Genomic DNA, 22,038 nt, shown 5'->3' on the forward strand with positions numbered 1-22,038 from the left:
TGGGCCGGAGCCAGCGTCGAAACCCGACCTTCAAGTCGACCTTCAAGTCGACCTTCAAGTCGACCTTCAAGTCCACCCAAGACGTTTCTTTACTGCGGGAGCCGCTTTTAAGAGCTCCTTCCACGTCCACAGTCTAACTAACACCCACTCGGGTGTTTATTATTCTCCATAAATAACCCTGGAAAAAAAAAAGAAAAGATAAAGCCCCGTTTCAAAGACTCCACAGTACGGGCGAGATGAGTCTTGTTTTGAGCTAATTTGAAGCCCTCCAGCCTGACTGATTTTTTAAAAAAAATTAAAAAAGGCTTCGGGAGCTTGCTTGATAAAGCATGAAGATGCTGGAAACACTCGCAGCTTGTGTTCCGTGACACGCAGGAATTAAAGGCGTTGTGTGATCCAACTCATTTAGTGTCTGTGAGGAAATGTAGCTTAGCTGGTGCATCGGTGACGAATGGATAGAACGTGACCTCTACGGAGTTCATGCACGGCGTTTTCTGAATTTAAATGTATTTTTCAAAGCAAAAACACAATTTCGTTATCTTCAATAGTCCAACATTTAATCGACATGCGAGAGCGTCACGAAAAAAAAAGCATCTACGGTCCAAGAGTAGCAGTCCCAAGTAGTCGCGTTTGAATCATTTCTGAAGGGTTTTCTCCATTTATTAATCTGCCAGAAGCAACGCTGGAATGTAACAAAGTACATTTACTTTACATTACATTACATGTCATTTAGCTGACGCTTTTATCCAAAGCGACTTACAATAAGTGCATTAAACCGTGAGTCCAAACTCAGAACAACAAGAATCAAGCAAGTACAATTTCTTCAATAAAGTCAAACTACAAAGTACTATCCGTAAGTGCCATTTAAGTGCTACTGAAGTGCTATCGGTAAGGGACATTTAAGTGCTACTACGGCATTTAAGTGCTACCTATTCAAGGTATAGTCGAAAGAGATGTGTTTTTAGTTTGCGCCGGAAGATGTAGAGACTTTCTGCTGTCCTGATGTCAGTGGGGAGCTCGTTCCACCAATGAGGAGCCAGCACAGCAAACAGTCGTGATTTAGCTCGAAGTGAAGGAGCTACAAGCAGATTGGCAGAAGCCGAGCGAAGTGAACGGGCTGGGGTGTACGGTTTGACCATGTCCTGGATGTAGACCGGACCCGATCTGTTCGCAGCGCGGTACGCAAGTACTACATTTAAGAGAAGATACCATATATCCTCATATCTGCTGCGTGTCTCCATCGGTTCTATCTAATAAAGGCAAAAAGGCCAACAAAGAGACAGCGAAGGATCTCCTTGAGGCCCGGGTCACGGCCTGAAAACCACCTCCTCATCCACTCGTCCACCAGGAAAGGCCTGGTCGGGAAGTTGTGTGTCGGAGTCCAAAGTTTGTCCAGGTTCTTCGCGTTATGGCTTAAGCACGGTGGACCGACGCTCGGTGAGGTGATAAGCCGGGTTTATTAACTTGGAAGCGGGGAATGGAGAAGGCCGTGGGGGTGAGGATCGGCCAGGTGGATGCAGAGGATAGTCGGTGGGAGCGAGTTGAGCCGGCTGGACGGGAGCGTGGCTCAAGAGCAGCAGTTGAAGCGTAGTTGAAGGACTTATCTTGAGCATGAACCGCGATGCTCTGCCTGAACCCAACCCGGTGGGTTTGTTTCCTGAACCCTAGGCCGGCGCTTTGTGTGAATTCACCTCTCGGGCCTGTGTTAGCGAGGCGTTACTAAAGCTGGGCAGAAACATCCAGACTCCCTGCCTCATTGTTCACCAGAGCAAAGCTCAGCAAAGAACAAGTGCCCCACCGACAGGCACGATAACACGCCGTCCCTACACTTCATTATTAACAGGAAGCCGTCGCTGCGTCCCCCCGTCGGGGTCACTGATTGGACGGTTTTGATGCCGCAGCGTCAGACGTGGACGAACCGACAGGCCATGCGGCCATGCGTCGGTGTGGAGGAGCGTGCTGCACATTAGCAGCTGCAGGGGGAGCGTCCATCCTCAAAGTCTTCAAGTATCCCGTTCCCCATGAAGTATCCCCGTAGGCTCCTCCCTCCCTGGACTCACCCTGTTCACGCTTCTCCCCTCTGGGAGGCGCTACAGAGCACCGTACGCTAAACAAATAACAAGAACCATCTCTCTGATGAGCAGTTAACATCAGTTAAATGACATTATATTTGATCAGAATGTGTTTTTTTGGCACCATGTACATATCAAACTGTCCATCAAAGTTGTATACATTGTCATGTGTAAAGCAGCCTGTTACATCAGTCATTCAATATGTATTCCAGCACTCATCACCATTGCAGTAGTACAGTATTACAGAAACAGTCTAACTTTATACACATTGTATGGATATATATGTATTTATTTTGTCACCTACTCGTATGGATATATTAGCTCAATGTTCATGTTTACCCTCGTTCAGCTCGGTTGTCCTTGTACTTTGATGTATTTTTATTTCTGTGCACTACAATGAGAACAACACGAATACGGAGATTCTGATTCAAGAAGATTTGGTGGGTATATTTATATTTATTTATATTTATATAGCTGTGCTTCTATCGCCCTCTAGTGTCATGTTTTATATTAGTGCAATTTAAATTCCCTGCATTATTTGTCTGCAGATCCAGCTATCCAATAAGGATATATTAGTATGTACTTGCCCTTAAATGACAGTGACATAACATGTTCAATAGATTTATTATAATCACATTTAATCACACAGACCCTTAAAATAACGTGTTTTTGGTTTAAATTAAGGGGGAAGTTTACCATGTTATTTAATCTCACACAACTCACTCGTGAATAAGGGTTGTAATCCAAATGTTCCATACTTATCCTGCAATATTGCAATAAGGCAACAGGCAGTGCACTTAATTATAACATAAATATATAAATATAGTTTCCCCGGTGTCCACACTGTGCCATATTGACATGGCACGGTTTGCATCCGGCTGTCAGCTGTTGGGAAAAGGGAAAAGGGTAAAGGGTAAAAGGGAAAGGGGAAAAGGGAAAGGGTAAAAGGGAAAGGGGAAAAGGGAAAGGGTAAAAGGGAAAGGGTAAAAGGGAAAAGGGTAAAAGGGAAAGGGTAAAAGGGAAAAGGGGAAAGGGAAAAGGGGTAAAGGGAAAAGGGGAAAAGGGAAAGGGTAAAAGGGAAAGGGTAAAAGGGAAAAGGGTAAAAGGGAAAGGGGAAAAGGGAAAAGGGGTAAAAGGGAAAAGGGGTAAAAGGGAAAGGGAAAAGGGAAAAAGGGAAAGGGTAAAAGGGAAAAGGGGAAAAGGGTAAAAGGGTAAAAGGGAAAAGTGAAAAGGGATATTCTGCAGAATGCACACATCTGGAGCTAAATCCCTCAGACAAACTATTCATGGGCTTTATCAATCCTCATTTTCGCCTCACGTAGAAACAAAAACACAGCTTCCACACTGTGCAGGTGTTTGGGGAAATAAAACTAAATAAATACAAAAAGCATCACAATGCATAATTCAGCGAATGATTATTACGTATGTGCGAAAATTGTGAGAAAGCCCCCCCCCCCCCTCCTTTCTTCTTCTTCTTTTCTTCTTCTTTACATACATATACATATACACTCAGATTTATTTTCCAGTGCCTCTATTATCCAAACCCGACGCCACCAAATGCTTCTTAATCACCAATTACAATGACACCATAGCCGATGGCTTGTCATTTACACAATAAAGCACACAAAACAACAACAAAAAAGCATACAAAATGAAAATTTGCATGGACGGCTAAGCGGATTTCTAAATAGCGCTTTCAGTAATGTTTCAGTCATGGAGGACGAATAGCTGGATCACAGCGGTGACTCACGTGGAACGGGCCGCGTGATTGCTGCCGGGATGAAATATCCCACTAAGAAGTGGATCGTCTGTGTGCAATGTGCTGTAAATATTTACGCAGCGTGATGCTCCTCCATCTCAGATGGAGTTATGGCGTCTTGTGTATCCGGCTGTCTGAATGGATCAACTATACAGGAAGAGTTTCATAAAACATGTTCTACAATGTGCATGCTGGTTGCTGCTGGACAATAAAAGGTCATGTGTGGTCACTAGACCTGGTTATTGGGGAGGCCATGTGACTTTATCCTGATCATAAAGACAAGAGGCTCTAGAATATGGATTACTAATATTATAGAGCTTAACCAATGTATTAATACAGTTATTTATTATTGTTGAAGACTTACACCTTTACATAACACAGTCTCAACGAATGCATAATACAGGCATCTTATTATTCGTTTTATTCATACATCTAACTTGTGTTTGGGACTAAATTATTCACTTTTATATTGAATTTGACAATAAATTTTTTTTTTTAAAATGCCTTTTAGCTTGTCACTGTTAAATGTTTTGATTTTATTCAAAATGAGAAAAGGTTTGAATGCACAAACCAAATAATAAAAACATGACGCTGTAATGTGTGTGTATGTCTACTTATGACCAGCAGATGGCGCTACGGGTTGTTGTACAGTTTTCTTTCCATTTCCTGACAGGTTGAAGATGTTATGGCTATGACTGGAGATTCTTGGCATTATTTTTTTCTTCATATTACTTATTGCAGCTGTCAATCACAGCTTAAAGAAAGCAAGATAAGAGTATAGCTTGTAATGTGCTTATTATTGGCATCAATATTTGTCCCATTGTAAATGTTTTATGTGTTTTTAATGCTGTTGGCATTCCTCAAGTGCATTTCTCATGAATCTCTCTTTTTGCTTTTCTTAGACCAAAAGCCAGAGGACAGCAAATTCATGGCTGTCGTATTTTTTCCTCTTAAATCTCTTGACGATCCTTTTCCTATATGAAATAATTGTTTGCAGGCGTTAAGAGAGCCCTCTATTGTTGTTATGCACACGTTCCACATCATCGCACCATCTGCCCCCCTTTGCAGAAATGTACACTCGAACATCAGATGTTCACACAAACCTGCATACGGATCGTTATTTATCATATACGAGCAACCTTTTGTGATTTCTCTGGATCCATTTGTGCAGAATTGATACAGGAGTATGTGTGTGTGTGTGTGTGTGTTTGCATGTGTAATCAACCAATCATACTTTAAATGCACTCTTATTCCAAATTGACAATTATATTCTCACTCTTCTCCAAAGTGAGTGGGTCCAGGCTGATGTTAACCACAACGTGGGGCCCTGGTGGGTTGTAATTTTGGAGGGTTTAGGACACCGAGTGATTCCTACGTCGAGTCCTTTAATGTAGCGTCACTTAAATGCACCTTTGAACAAACAGAGGGAAATCTTTCCCAGACGTATCAACAATTCTTTCTTCCTTTGCTTAGTCTGAGCGGGGCGTATATATATATATATATATATATATATATATATATATATATATATAAAAACAACCATATATGCTGCTCAGTATATCTTTGGCCTCATATTGTGCTTCCCTGAGGCTGTAATGTGCGTCTGATTTCAAGCTAAATTAATTCTACACGTGAACGTGGTGGGGAGTTGACGTGGGCCGAGAGAACCCCCCCCCCCCCCCCCCCCACACCGGGATTCAACTACAGACCATCACCGAGGGGTCCGAAGCCAACCGCACCTCAAACACTTAAAATATTTAGCTTAACCGAGCCGAGCCTGAGACATCCAATCAATCTTTTCACGTGTGTGAGAGAGCGAGAGAGAGAGAGAGTGGTCAAACAAGACAGAGATGGGCGAGCAATGAAGACCGCCCCCCCCCAAGCAGAAAGATTATGAAGATCTTAAGCATCAAACTTGACCTGTTATCAGAGGAGATTTTTAAAAGCACGGTTGGAATCATCCATCGAGGTCGAGGTCCGAGGTCTGGGCCTTCGTGAATTTTAATTAAGGAGTCTGGCGGGTGTTTGTGTTTCCCTTTAGGCCTTCTGGGTCATTTTCAGCCCAGCAAAAAAGCACATTTACGCGAAGGGATGACAAAAAAAGGGTCTTCGAGCGGAAGAATAACAGAAGTTCGGGAAATGGCCCCTTCGCGTACGTTTGACTGCTTCTTCGGGCTCTCGTTATTTTTGAGCAGGCCTCAAACTCGTGTGAAATACTCACCAGCTAACATTATACGTCGAGGGGGCTTTTATTGTGAAAGGTAAGCAGGCGAGGGGTGGATCTGGTCTGCGCTGGCTTCACGATTAGGAGTTGATGCTCTTTTTCTTTCTTTTTTAATCGCTGCGCGAAAGCTCAGAGGAAAAAAGAGAAGAAAAAAAAGACCTCGCTACGAAATCAATTTGCGTCAATGGGAAATATTTGCGATCCGTGTGAAAAGCATTCGTGACAAAAACTAATGTATTGTCGCGTGATTAGAAAGCGCCCGCGCTGTGTGAAGGCCTTGAGCTCAGAACGGGTGAACGTGAGTGAAAGCTGCAGTTCGGCCTCACTGCATCAATAAAGAAATGTATTTGAATCAATCATTGAATAATAACATCAATGCATAGTTCATAGTGTCTATAAATAAATAGGTATTCTGCGTGTAGGTGCAAAACTGACTGAAAAACAGTATTAAACAGAACAAATTCAACGACATCATATAATAAGCTCACCAGAGGAGTTGTAAAAAAAATATGTGAGCCGTATTATAAGCAATGACGTCACCATCAAGTCCCAGTGGTACGTATCTGAACCATGATCCCAATACAAGACACCATTTGAAGAGTCCCGACCCAAAACAAGAAGCCAGTGGCTTCAAGAAATACCTTCAGAACAATCAACCTTTTGTTCTTTTCACACATTTCGCTGGGTAACGATCATAAAACAGCCGTAATAAATGAAAAGAGAATCCACGGTTATAGTAACAACGAGGACAATGTGGGGAGCAGATAAGAGATGTCTGTCAATATTTTGTTTGGTCCCCAGATGTGACAAAAAGATGTCAGTCAAACTGCCACCGCTGTGGGCGGAGCCAGTAGGGCGCTTGTCCCCCCCCCCCTTCAAAATATTCAGAACTTAAAGATCTACTTACGCAAAGTTATCGGAGAAATCCTTTCTAATCCATTCATTTGGATGTGTATCACAATATATTTACCCCGTTTCTCCATTTATGTTTGTCATTAGCATAATTGATTACGACCTGACAAGATGGACCTCCATTGAAACATGGTCGAAGGTCTCCAGAGGAACTTTGTCTCTCTGTGGAGTCAACGAGGAGACTATTGAATCAAGAGTCCGGTCTGTTTTTCAACCCCGTCGACCAAGAGGTGACGGAGGTTGAAACTGTCGACGGCGTCTTTGCTTGGACTGAATCCAAAGAGCAGCAGGACTCAGAGGGAGTGTGTGTGTGTGATGCTGCTGATACCGGTGTGCTCTGCTTCATGTTGCTGCATGATTATAATAACGTCTTTTGGATATCAAGGCCCTTTTGTTTCAGTCAACGTTAGCCCGTTAGCCCGTTAGCCCGTTAGCCGTTTGTATTTAGCAAACTTTGGTAATTCTGTAAAGTTTGATTCTTGGCCTTTAATGAATAAAAGGACAGTTTTTAAGGGGATGTGAACAGGGTAACACAAGAAAATCAAGAACATTAATCATTTGTATTACAAGTTTTCTGAAATGTTTTGTTTAAATGAGGCATTCATGCAAATCTGTGGGGGAATTTAGAAGAAATATACAAGCGCAAATAGACACAAGTTTGGAAGAATAAACACTTAAATGTGTCTTTTGGATGTTTTCTCACCACGAGACACGATATGGAAATAGACCAACATCTCAAAATTGACAAGTGCATGAAAAAGCCAGTTTAGCCAGTTTTTATTTAGTTTTTTGCAGGGGGGGGGGGATTTTGAGTCCTATGTAACGCCCTAAATGCCAAGCGCTCTCGTAGTAGGAGAGCTATCCAGTGAGGACACATAATGGGAGGTTGCAGAGCCCTGACATGCCACAGAGTGCAGCGCCGCACTGACATTACACATCCTGTCCGTTGCTATTGAAGAAAAAAAAAAGCGGACACACAATTCCTTTCTGTTTCCTCCGAGTGTTTCCTGCTGTCAGTCGAAAGGGGTCCTAGGCCGACACCCTTCTCCCCCCTCTCTGTCTCTCTCTCCGGGATTTAACCTCTTACTGGGTGGAGAGGGTCAGCTTCCTTCCCCACGAGGAGGCTTGGTGGGAGGAAGGGAGGAGGGGTGGGGGGGGGGGGGGAGGACGGATGGCTCGAGAGGAGACCCACGATATTTACAGAAAACACAGGCGTGCCCGGCACATTCTCTCCCTCTGAATGAAAAAAAAAGCTGGGGGTCGAAAAACACAGAGAAGGAAATGGACTGGACGGATACTTCACCACTCCATCATCTGCACCTCCCTTTTCCCTCCAGTGTTTATTTTTTGCCAGATGTGCGTGTGTGTGTGTGCGTGTGTGTGTGTGTGTGTGTGGCTGCACATGTCCAGAAGAGGTGTTCCCCACCCTCATCCTGCGTCCAGTGCTCCCCGATATTTGTTAATTAATGCCGTCTCACGTCTTCTGAGTAATAGCATCGCTTAATGCTTTTTTTTTAAACGAAGAGGTTTATTTAACCACATTTATCAAATTAAAAAAAAGGAGAATTGTTCAAACGTGACTCATTCCACCCCCCCCCCCTCCCAATGAAACCGTAAATGAGATGTGAAGGTGAAAACGGTCTCCGGTCTGAAAGTGATATGCGAGACAGTCTGTCGCCAGAATAAAGATCCAGGTGAAAGGTAAGTACTCTGTACACTTATCAAAACTGCAGAGATAAAAGCCTAAAAGGCCACTATCTCCATTTCGCCATCGTTACGCTGCAGAACGAGACATATTAAAATTCCTTCGTCCTCACAGGGATTTCCTTAGAGGACGCGGCGCTGAATCACTGGGTTTGATTCAACAGTCCTTCCATCTAAAGGCTCGGACCGTCATCAGACTGTATCTGGACTCAGTACATTGCTGCCTTCACGGCTTTAGATTTGAATCACTGGTGCTGCAGCCTTACACGAGCCGATGAGCTAAAACAAGCAAAAACATACATTTTTTTTGGTGTAATAGAAGAAAGAAAAAGAGCGTTTGTGACCGTTTAGAAGCTCAATTCCTAATCCCGGGAACATTTACTAAGGAAAGCAAGCAGGTCCCGTGTTGACTGACAGCGGACGATTAATAAGACATTAAGCCAGACCCCCTTTTCGGCCTCCTCGGCCATCCATCACCGGCAGACTGCTTGCTGGCTCTCCGGATGGAAAAAAAAGGGCTGCTAAGTGCAAAGTAGTGTAAAAGCTTTGGACGCTGTAAAGTTGATGCAGAACAGGAAGTCCAGCGAGCGCGTGCGGAGGCCTCTCAACTGCCTTTTAAAAAAAGGGCCACTACACACTACACACACACACACGTGTGCACGACGGTATCTGAACCGTTAAACGGAAACAATCGGGTGGTATGAAAAAAAAAAAAAGAGATACAGAAGCTCGTTAACCCGCGGGAGGAATTTCCCGACAATCGACCTCAATCCGTGTAATTTCCAGCGAGAGACGTTATTTCGCACGAGGACCACACACAGCGGGAACCCTACACCTCCTACTTTAGGTAAAGAGTTTATTTACATGGGCACTGCATGCACGCAAGGCCCTCAAAAAGAAAACAAAAAGACCATCTGAATACATCTGAAAACGATTTCTCTTATGAGCTTAAAAGAAGAAAAAAGAACTAGTGGAAATCTGTTGTTTTTGGCTCCTGTAAACACTATGAGAATCATCTCGGGAGGCGTGGCCTCAGTTTGCGCGACCGTTGAGCCGACAACCTTCACGCAAGGCAGAAATCCACCTCCCGTCTCCAAGTCTGACTTCTAAGATCGTTGCAGAGAAAAAAAACGCCCGACGCTGCACATTCCTCTTTCTGCACAAACACACACGTATTGAAGAAACACCGGCTGCAATCTACCTCCAAAGCGTGCATTACTCAACGCGTCGGACCGAGGTGTCGCTCGGACCGACTGCACTCGGGGGGTCTTAAATCTACACCTTCTGCACATTCCTGGTCGCGCCGCAGGAGGTCAAAAGGCCGCCGATGTCTCGGGTTTGGAGACAGAGCGGCTATTCTGGTGCAGTGAAACGTCGGTTTCTGGTGGAACTAATACCCCCCCCCCCCCCAGTGTTTATTGTAAGCCCTTAAACCACGTGTGCATTCAGACACCGCACGTTGATCTCACTCTGCACATTCCAAATTAAAATGAATGAATCCCTCCTTTTAAGACACAATAAGCAAACGCTCGGATAATATGACACCAACGGGAGCAGCATCCTCGGGTTTATTGCACTTTCATCAAATGAAAATGCATTTTTACAAAGAAGCCTCCACTAAACCCCCAAAATGCCCAAGACATGCACTTTGTGACGGCTGACGGCAGACTTCTGTTTCAAACGTGGGACATGTCACGGGGCTTCGCTTCCTTTAAAGCCATGGAGTTGTCCCGGCTCAGGCGTACATGTGACCTCCTGCTGCGCCCGCACGTGAGGCTCATCCGCATGAATCCAGGACGGGCTTTTCACCGTCTCTAAATACCCAACGAGCGACCGTCAAATCTGCAGCGGGAGGCCCACCCGGCCTGATATCTTGTTGACTGGCCTGCTCCGACACGTGCACATAGAAGCAGCACGATGAATGCAAACACACGCAAAGCCTCGTGAATGTTAAAAAAAAACACGCACACACGCAGTGAGGGGTGTATTTATTTATAAATGGCAAGCCCACCCGGGCCTGGCATGCCTCAGATGCTTTGGCTGTTACCAGAACTGGCACCAATAAAGACCCTGCAGCATTCCTCACGCCGGCAACATATCGGGACGCAAAAGAGACGCCATTTATTTCAACTTCACAAAAGTACAGTACGTGGAGGTCTATGTTGTTTGCGGAAATACGTTGCATACTCTACGCAAGTCAAGCGTTGAGATATTGAGATGTACACTTGTCCATATTTAAAGTGTCTGGGTGTGTCCACCATGTTGACTGACGTGAGTATAGGTCAGGTCACAGGGGGCATCACCTTCTCCTTTAGCATGTCCAAAAAGTAACTGCTCTCTCCTTGTTCACGCTCCCTCTCTCATTTCAAACACACATACATAACCCCCCCCCCCCCACACACCCCCCCTCCGCTATGCAAAGTTTCCATTCCCCCATCTGCGGTTTCAAACAAAAACATCCACTGTACTTATTTTTAGTGAACAGTTCATCATAAAACAGCTCAGGGCTTAATCATTTGAAAGCACTTATTAAAAAAACGAGGGAAATGCAAAGTGGAAACTTAGCGAAGAAGGTTAAGGTACCGTTTCTTTTTTTTTTTTTTTCAAGGCCAAAATCTCCATTTAATAGCACGTTTTATCTTGATCAGATCAGGCTTCCAGATGTCGGACTTCATAAATAATTGTCCTCCATAGAGATAAAATGCCCTCTGCTGCAACCTCCGCAGCAAATGGCGAGCAGCCACCTGTCATTTCAACAATGTTTTTAACGTTAACACGAAGAAAGCAAACCTGGCTTATGTACAGTATATATATATATATATATATATATATATATATATATATATGTATTTATTTAAATATATATTTGTATTCATTTATATATATTTATTTATTTATATATATATATTTGTATATATATATATATATATATATATATGAATAAATATAAATATATATATTTATTTATTTATTTAAATATATATATATATATATATATATATATATATATATATATATATATATATATATATATATATATATAGTAATGTAATGTGTCCGAGAAGATCAGTGGATATGACTTCCAAAGTAATGTTGCTTCTCAACAAACGTGGCATACATATTATCTAAGTATAACAGGAAAGGGGAACAGAGGTTTGTCCTGCTCTACTGTTACTGGAGCACAGAGACAATAACAAAAATATTTATAGATAACCGCGCGTGTGACGGAAAAAGTGTAATGGCCATGCATGCTGTCGAGCATGTGGGTCTATAGAGTCTATCAGCGTATAGCGCAGGATGCCTGGTGACTTCCTTTCTTTTGTTCCATGTGCACAGTTCAGGGGGTTTGCAAGACCAGGCTTAGAGTCAGGAAATTAGATTGTAAGGACCTTCTTTCCCTAATCTTTTTGATGCTGCTTCTGCTTCTTGCTGCCACTACTTTTGAATGTGGCTTGAACAGCAACAGCAAGCATAAAAGAGGCATTCATGTGTTTTTAGTCATAAAACAGCTACAACTATAACTAAGATGTCATTAGGTCCTGCTCCTTCAAACATAATGCACCATTAAAAGCATCAATAAGCTGCAGAACATCCCAGTCAGAAGATGGATGGGAGCTTCTATGATTTACAGATAAATCACCCCATGCTAATTATGGGACAGAGACGTTTTAATTGCAAACATCAAAGTGTCTTGGCATCACCTACTTAGGACTCTGAAACAATGATGTCCTTGAGGAAAGTAACATTCCCTGTTCTTAATTACTGCTCCAACGATAGACCAGGTAACTCGAGCTCAGTCCCCAAAATCCAAGCTCAGTCTGGGTCTTTACATCGTTTGCAGTCCGGCCTCCTTTGTCCTCCCTCCACCTCCTCCAATTAGACAATTCTTGCCCTTTTCTGCCACTGTGCGCTCTTTCTATCGATCTATATACTTCCTGTTTGTCCTCCTTTAACTCCTCACATTCTGGCCAGGGACGACCCGCCTCCATCACCTACAGTGTGTGTCTCACATAGTCCAAAAGCTACGAGGAAACTGTGTGCCAATCATGCCCACATACGCAACACAGGGGGCAACGGGATGGGCCTTTGACAGGGACTTGAGCACTCTCATCTAAAATATGCCATTTTTGCTCCTATTTTCCTATTGTACCTCGTTCTGGCTCAGTTTGTGTTTTTCAGACCTCTTCAACACGGCTCATATTTCCTCTCCTCAACATCCTCTCTCGGTGATTTCGGCCCCTGCCTTCCACTTCCCCCTTCCCAAATCAGCCCTCCTCACCCAGATGAATGCCCCCTACTTCCCTCTGTCGTCCTCCAGTTCCTACAGTACCGTCTGCACACGGCGGTCACTCCCACAGCATTCTCTTCTGTAGACGAGGGTGGGGGGGGGGGGGGGGGGGGGGGGAGTGATACTATATTACAGCATACTGTAACAGCTCTCTATTGAATATAACCACTTCTATTGAAGTGGCTGCTGCAGGCTGCAGACACAGTGACGGCCGCAGTAGGACGGCGGTATGATATCAATTTGCAAGGTGGGAGAGCGTCGGGTGGGCTCATCGTTTTCTCTGCTCAGCACACTGGGGGTTTGGATTGGTGGGACAGTGAAACTGTGTATGTGACACATAGCAGCTCTTTGTTTGCCTTTGCAGACTGGGAGGGGGCACGGGACGGGGACGGGGGGGGGGGTGGACGGGTGGTGCTACTGCGGACGGAAGCCAGCAGGATAGCAGCGAGTCACGGCTAATAAACTGCACCTAATAAACAATGCGGCGGTGGCAGCACCTTCCCGCGTACATGCACAAGAGTTCCCCGTCTGCAGCCCTTCTAAGGACAAGACGAGACAGTGGGGTTTATATCCTGTGCAGAAGCTGTGATGACGATGACTTTTCTTTGCACACCGGTCAGGTTCACACAAGGACATATATATATATATATATATATATATATATATATATAAAATTATATATATATAAAATTATATATATATATAATTTTATGTATAAATTTATAATGATATAATTAAATATAGATATATAATTTTATATATATATATATATATATATATATATATATATATATAAAATGATACATATATATATATATATATATATAAATGTTGTTTGCGCTGTTAGCTTCCAGCCGCTGGCTCAGAGCCGTCACCATGTTGAGAGCCGCGTGGAGGCAACCCCACAGAATGTAGCTCCTTTAAATATTACTCCTATGAATACATTGACTTGACTTGCTGTCTCTTGTCTTTATGTCAGCGGATGGGAATATTTCAACTTGTTTCAGCAACACCATTATCATTATCATCCCCAAAAATATCTGGTTGGCAGATATAAATCAACAATTTGCACTCAAATACCTTAAAGCAATATATCTGATTCTGATCCAATCAACACATTTGTTTGACTCTGTTTGGAATAGAGGTAAATGAGCACAAAGCAAAGATAAACACTGCAAAAGATGTGTGACATTCTTACGCCTTCGGTTAACCCTGAAATGTGTCTTGTTGGTGGCCGTACAGACGAATCCATGGAACTGTCAGCGGTGTGGCTGCTCGCTAAGTGAGGAACATCCCCTCATATCACTTCACCATAATGAGTCTTAAAATGCACGCGGACATCACTGCCGTGGCTCGGTCGACTGCAGCTGTCCATGCAGGGGAGAGCGCGTGAAGAGGTTTTCCAACGCGAGGAGGGTGAAATCCAGCCCCCGGGTGCAGCTGTGCTCCGCTGCCCTCAGCGGGCCAGGATCAAGTATGCGGGCACGTGATTGGCCGCGCTGTGTACATGAGGAGAGAGAAGGGATCGAGGCGGCAACGCAGCCCTGAAGGTCTTCCTCCGACGTGCAGCGCGGTCAGAGGCCTTGGGTGGTCGCGGCGGTTTGTGCTCGGCGGCTCTCACAGAGAGGATTGCGGAACGGGAGGAACTGAAATAGAGTTTACTAGAGCTAAATATGTTTGTAAAATAGACAAATTATTGACAGTTCAGCTCCGGAGCGAGGCTACAGAGTTATTGTTGTGTTTGTTAACGTGTGCAACCAGAGATTCCCTCGATAGTGGTCCTCCAAAAGTCTCAAAGATGAAGCCCGTGAGGCCAAAAGAGTTACTGCGTCAATCACACTTGAAATGGTTTGAACAAATTTAAATATGCTTTCCTCCGCCCTGGTTTGGTTTCAGGCTCACGCCCGCTTGTACCTCTCTTATGGGGGTCTGATCTTTCTTTTGAACCTAAACTTCTGCTGACCTTGGCTCCTCCCACTGAGGTCAATGTGCATTCCCAGCTGCTGCAGCCTGTCCGGTCCACACACACAAGATGAGGGTGTATAGCTGCCGCGGAGCCGTGCAAAGGGCTAACTCACGGCTCGCGGCAACCCCTCACGTGGCGCACACACCTGACATGGCGGCACAATACGTGCGCACGTGCTAAAAAACATCAGAACAAGAGTAAGAATGGACTTTCACGAGGGCCAAAATAATACTCCTCAGGGTTGAGGATTTATAAGTTGCCACTTGAAATACCGCTGAGACATTTTTACAGCTCGGCTCTCTGTGTAGTGCCCAAATTGGGAACCACGTTGCCATAATTGTCACATGCCCACTCTATTTATGATGTCTTGGCATCTGTACTGTCTGAATGTCACACCAGTGACCCACGGTCTGATTCGAACACGTCCTACAATCCGAGGGCCCAGAAGAAAGAAAAAAAAAAGAAAAAAAAAAAGGTGGGAAAAGGCAAAAATTGTGAAGCAAAAAATGAAGAATTCCCACTGCATTCATCTCGGAGAAGGTTAAGGCTGTCGGGGAAAGAGAAATGAATTTCTCTCGAGCCCGCTAAACAAGTCGACAATAGCCCCATTCTACTTCGGTCCAAATTTGGGAAAAAAGGGGGAACAATTTGAAAGCTTGTGAGGAGCTGTCAGCCAGATGCCTTTGGCATTTCAGAGGGAGGGGGAGGGCGCAGGGGGTTGGAAAATGCCTCGGAACAAAAAAGCCATGGTTTTAAATGTCTTTCTCCGCCTTGTGGCAGTAAATCTGAATCTTTTGTTTGGCCAGAGTGAGCCATTAGAAAATAATTGTGTGTGTGTGTGTGTGTGTGTGCGTGTGTGTGAGTGTGTGCAAATGACAGAGCATTCAGTTAGTTATGTGTTATGCAATTAAAAAGTTCTTTTTGTGGTCAAGTGCACACACTGTATAGCGACGGGAAAACACGACTACGATGACGCCGCGGTGCAGTCAAGCGGAGGAAACCCACAGTCCAGCCATTCTTACACTTTTGGGTGTAAAGTTCACTCTTTTCCCGCACATGAATAGAAGCATGGGAACAAAGAAACATGCAAATGTTAACTATGTGACCTCCGAGACTGACTAGAAGCTGCTAAATGGCAGCAGGGTTACGTTGCAGCAGGGTGTGCCTTCTTTGAGGGCCTAACACGAGAACATGCCTCTGAATCCATTCGATATCTCACTGGATGCACTGTGACCTTTGGCAGTGCGCAACGGGAATGCACGGCGAGGGAATGCCGTAACCGCAGCCGCGCGCGCGCGAGTGTGTGTTTGTGTGTGTGTGTGTGTGTGTGTGTGTTGAACGTATACGCCGCACCGCATACCTCGTGCCACCATACGGTCCACTGGAGCATCTTTTTCCGATCTTGGCAGAAACGTTCAATGTGCCTTTGGGAAAATGATCATAACCAAAAAACAAAAAAGGGCAAACGTCGACCACATATGTCATTTTGAGACAATATTTGAGTAAAAGCTCTCAGGCGTCTGCTTCGGGAGACAATGGTGTGTTAGGAAGGCTGTTAATCGTGTGACAGTAATAGTCCATCTGGACTTGGCAACCCCCCCCCCACACCTCCCTCCCAGTTCCAACCCTTGTTCCCATGCTGCCAAGGTCCAGCTGTGCACAGTCTCCCATCAACACTGACAGACGCCCTCTTTGTGCGAGAGGACATCGACTATTAAAAACAGAGAGAACTGTGGCGAATGGAACATTTAAAAAGGGGATTAAAGGAAAGGGAGCAGAGGGGGGGGGGGGGGGGGGGGGGAAAGAAATAAAGGGAAGCAAAGGAATTAAGACGCAGATGTTCACTTCCTGTCTTTCTTTGTCCTTTTGGCTGCGGCGCTCGATGCACATCAGCCCGGCCACGTGTTGATCAAGCCTCTCACTTCACACCCTCACTCCTAAGTGGCACCGACGTGAGGAATGCGAGGTCCTTCCCTCACGATTAAGGGCCCCAGGATTTTCTCATTTACTCGCATGGTCGTGAGTCACCGTGCAACCATCCCAAGGTTTTTTAATCATTCATGTTCCCTTCCTGTCTTGCCTTGATGACAAGCACGAGCGGCATTTTCCCTAATTTGGGGGTGGAGGTCTGTGTGCGAGAGAATAACACACGCCCACGGTGAATAATTTGACTTCTGAGTCAGCACGGAAACATTAGACCTCTCTTTTTTTTTTTTTTAATGTTTGGCCCCTGAAAATAGCTCGAATTACAAGCGCCGAGCCGGTTGTAACCTCAAAGCACATTGTTAACTCAATTTATAGACGCTCGGACAGCTGTGCGCAACAACAACTTAGAACAACGCATCGCAATGGGGCGTTTCCAAGGTGGTTGGGAGACAAATCCACAGAGAAACCCAATATGGAGAGTGAACCGGCACACCGATGGAGGACTTCGTGGAAAAGCATCGGTTTGGCTGCGCCGCGCGACGCAGATATACGCTGCAGGATTTCGTGAGGACTCATACCTTCCAATACGACTAAAACACGAAGGACTTCATGTGCAAAGAGAAGTTCCCAGTACCTGGGGCCGACCAGTAGAGGTGCTGTCTTGAGGAACATGAACACACAGGGCGGGCGGAGGGGTTGCGAATGGTTTTAAGCTGCATAAGTTGCATATACTTCCGCTACATAAATGTTACGCGACCAGGTGTATCTTTTAACACGATCTCCGTGTTGCACGACTCTGGTCCGTGTTTCCTCTGCAGGCGGCCTCTCTCTCTCTCTCTCTCTCTCTCTCTCTCTCTCTCTCTCTATCCGCCGTGTCCTCTGCTGCCCCGGCCTGCCCTCTCCTCCGCTCTGCTGCGCGCAACACAGAGTGGCTCCAGTGGAATGTGATGACCACGGACCGGACAAAGCCATGCATTCATGACCCTCGCGTCCCACTCTGGAAGTTCTGCGACTCGGGAGCCTTGATCACAGAGTTGTGGGGGGCCTGGGGGGGGGCGACCAGAGTCCACGCACCCTTCTTCGCCTGTCCTGTTCCAGTCCGCGCGTTGCCCACCCCTGCACCGCCACGCGACCGCCAGGCGCCACCTCGATCTATCTGCTGCATTCGATTTTCTTTTTAACCACCTTTTTTGATGCTAATGCAGTTATAATGCAGTTTGTTGTTTTTTTTTCGCCGTTAACAAACGCCCAGAGAGACAAAAAAGCGGCGGGGGTGGGGGGGGGGGGGGGGGGGGAGGGTTTCCCTGTGCCGTCACAGGAAGAAAAGAGGATAATTGTCTGTGCACTTTCGGGAAACAGGTGGCAGAGAGTAGAATTCGTTCTCTAACGTCTCTTAACCACTAAAAGCCCACCATCCATTATCCTTAATGGTAGCATGAGAGAGGTTAACTGGTGGTAATGTGAGGACCAGAGTTAGGGAAAGCTACATCTGTGTGTTTGTGTGTCAACGCTGGCTCACAGATAATCACTCGAGACCCAGAGAACATAAACAAGGCTGCGCATGCATCATCTGCTGCCGGCCTGCCTGTCTCTACTTCCTCCGTCTAAGTAGCTCATGCAGTATCCATTTGCGTCCTACATAATGTAATAGAGCCCAGGGAGTGCCTCGTGGGCTTCTCCACTAGCCCTGTGCACACACAACCGCAAACACAGACGTTACCATGCAACGCCACACAAACATGCACACGGCATGGTAATAGTTTCTTATTGCTGTGCAACATGTATATTATTGATAGACGTGTGCACTGATATATGTAATACACATATGGATCTGGCTGCTTAAAGGGATACGTCTGGTGATATTCTATATTGTTCTTACTATTAATAAATCCCATCTATAGACCTACAACAACAAGAATTACATGTGCATCCAAAGCCTTATTCCCCTGTACTCCTGAACTCCATTGTTCTCCAAAAGCTATTATAAGGCATTTTTTAAGATTTATGATTTCAATGGGCTCAGAGAGGAGTGCTGCAAAGTCGGACACGACTGAGATCACACAGACCTTTTCTTAGGAATTTTTTTTATTGGATTTGTTGACTCCAAAAACATGAAATAGTGCCAAACCTTATCCTTTAACTGGAGAAAACACAAAATACGAAAACGTAAGATCCAAAAAGAAAAACATAAAATAAAACAAACGTATCGTTATGCATTATGTAACCATCAGTTACAATCCCATTATGATTATTAAATCATTTAAAATCTACTGGAAACCAACCTACTCCGATGGCAGCTTCGATAATTACATCATCATCATCTCGTTAACACTGACACAGCTAATCCAATTGGAGCCCTTTGGGAGACTGTTGGCTGAAAGATTCCTATTATTATAAATTAAGTTCCAGTGTGTTGCAAATGAGAGGTCCCACTTCTGTATCTGTAGTTGTTGCAATTCTTGTGAACTTTTGCTCCATTTCTGCAAGGAATTGTTTAGAAAAGCTCGATTTTACCAGCCCCCCAATGGTTGAGTTTGGTCAACAGCATGCTGTCGAAGAAAAGAAGGCCTTAGTGACGTTGGGCGACTTACTCGCCATACGTAAAGGACAGATGCGTAAAGCTTTGTTTATAGCTGCCGTGGCAACGTGGCCACAGATATGCTTTATGTTCGTAGAAGTAATTGTAATTCATTGGAAACTCAAATCTCATATTCATAGATTACTTGATCGACTTCATACATACGTCTGCGAAGAAAACAAGTCATTTATTTGAAGCGCATTATAATGAAGGTTGAATATCCTGTCCCAAAAAAATAAAAAAAGTAGATTTTTAAGGCTCTGTTTCATAAGCATTCATAGACAAATTGTCCGTCTTTGTAAAATCACGAGGCGGTAACTATTTTGTGACATCCATGTCTGAGAAGGTGCACAACCAAGGAGCCACGACCACTTGCTGAGCCTTTGCAATGAACGGCCAAATACGAGAGGACGTCCCTCAGCTAAACACCGTTAGCGCTGTTAGCATCGCCTGTTGAGACCTTGCACCTTTAACGGTCAGACCACACACACACACACTCACACACACAGCGCTGTATCACACGGCCGCTGGTGACCTGAGATGAGCCCGGGAGGCTCCTGTGATTTCCCCATCCGGATGAGCCATTCACCTCTGCGGGGGATCTCTGATGCGGCGATGGGATTTAACGGTCGAGTTCCTCTCCTGTGTGAGTCTCCGGGTGTGGCCGTGCACCCTCCTCACAGAGCGCTCCATCCACAATTCATGAGAGGAAAACCGATACCGTTAGAACGGCCTGTGCAGGGAGAGAGAGAGAGAGAGAGAGAGAAAGCTGCATGTCTGGTTTACCCACTGAACTGTGCAGTTAGTAGAGCAAGCAAAGCACGATGGGACTACTGATTTAAAAAAAAAAAAAAAAAGGGAAGCTGTGGTGTGTGACCAGAGCGCTGGATGGAGCAGGAAGCTTGCCAGGTTGACATAGAAAGTGGATGGATGGGTGGTTGGGTGGGGGTGAAGTAGTGAAAACACCAGGGGCCGGAGACGGAACAGACAAGGGCTTGTTTTTCCCCGGGTGTGAATGTTTAGAGAACGCTTCTGACCTCCTCTGCTTGTCTACTCTTACCTGATAAGCTGAAGGTCAACGGTGGGAAAAAAAAGAAAGTAAAAGTATGTGTCAAGGCCTCCGAGAGCTGGCGGAATCGTCGATGTTGAGGTCACGTGCGTCTTTACTTTCAGAAGAAAAGTAGAATAATTCTTTAAAGTCTTTAAAGTTTGCCTGGTGGCTTGTGAGCACAGGAGGGGTTTGGTGTCACAAGGCTGAACTATGCTCGCTTTACGTCTGCAGTTATTGGCGACACGTGTTATGTAAATGTCCGGTATTCATGCTTTAAAGAAAGGGGGCGTGCACATGAACGCGTACATATCTGAGAAAGAGTCCAAAGTCCTTTTTTCACCGGCTGATGGATGAAATCCGAGCCCCCCCTGTGTGCCGTCACCTGAGAGCACCGGCGGGAGGTCCGGTGCATCCTTTATTTTGTCCCCTTTGTCCTAATGTGAGCATTCCCCCCCCCCACACACACACACACACACACACACGTCTCATCCGAGCCAAAATAAAAGAAATGTAATCCCCAAACGATACAGTCTAACCGCCACGTGGCTACGATGCCGTACCGCGTGCCGAAAGAGAACACTTTCCCTAGACACCGGACATTTCAGGAATTTAATCCAAAAGCTGTTATTTATTGTGTTTTCATTCCTGGGGGCATTACAGCATTCAGTTCGGTGTCACTGTGCTCTGAGTGGAGAGGACGGCATGCTCGCTCCCTCAGACATGTCCACTATGCAGTAATTCACAACATGCCCCCCCGTACAGGAGTATATATAGATATATATTTATATATATATGCCCCTCTAACATTTCCCTCGCGTTCTGAGGCCATTAGAGGAGATCGACCGGGAAGCACTTTTTCACTCGACGCTCCATCCAGGGGAGGAATTTCATACGAGGGCCGGCTTTTCATGCTTTTTCTGGGGAGTATTTATAGCGTCTGAGGTCACAGCGGTGGAGGCGCGCGGGGTGGCCTTCTTAAGCCATGTTAAGTGATGCTGAGGCCGCAGGGGTGGAGCAGCGGCACGTCATTCCATTCTAAATCTAAACCCCCCCATGTTTATGTTTATGACAATAGTAGCTTCACCACGAGGTGCAAAATAGTGCGCAGAGGGGGATTCTGGGAAGCCAATCACGTAGCCAGATCTTGAGATGACAAGGTATGCAGTTACAAGTGGATAGAAGACATTATAACAATAATGTTATTTACATTATAACATGTATTAACATTTAGAACTGTGGCTTGACTGATATCTTGGCAGGCTGATAATATAGTATCGACATAGACCGCAAGTTACGTAACTTTTCCTAAAATTATCGATTAAGAACAGAAATAAGCAACAAAAACGTACAACATAGTGGATATTTCATCCATCCATTCTGCTTATTTGGAGCTGGGTTGAGCATTACCCCAGTTTTTGCAATGTTTATCATGCTTTTTCATAAATCCATGACTTTTTAATATCCCAAATTTCTGTTGTTGTTTTTTTTCTCGTCTATTTAAGACTTAATCTCAAAATATCTTCTTGGAATTTGACCCCATCCGTCATTATTTAATTTT

The sequence above is a fragment of the Cyclopterus lumpus genome, chromosome 19 (genome assembly GCF_009769545.1).
Source record: "Cyclopterus lumpus isolate fCycLum1 chromosome 19, fCycLum1.pri, whole genome shotgun sequence".
Taxonomy (NCBI): domain Eukaryota; kingdom Metazoa; phylum Chordata; class Actinopteri; order Perciformes; family Cyclopteridae; genus Cyclopterus; species Cyclopterus lumpus.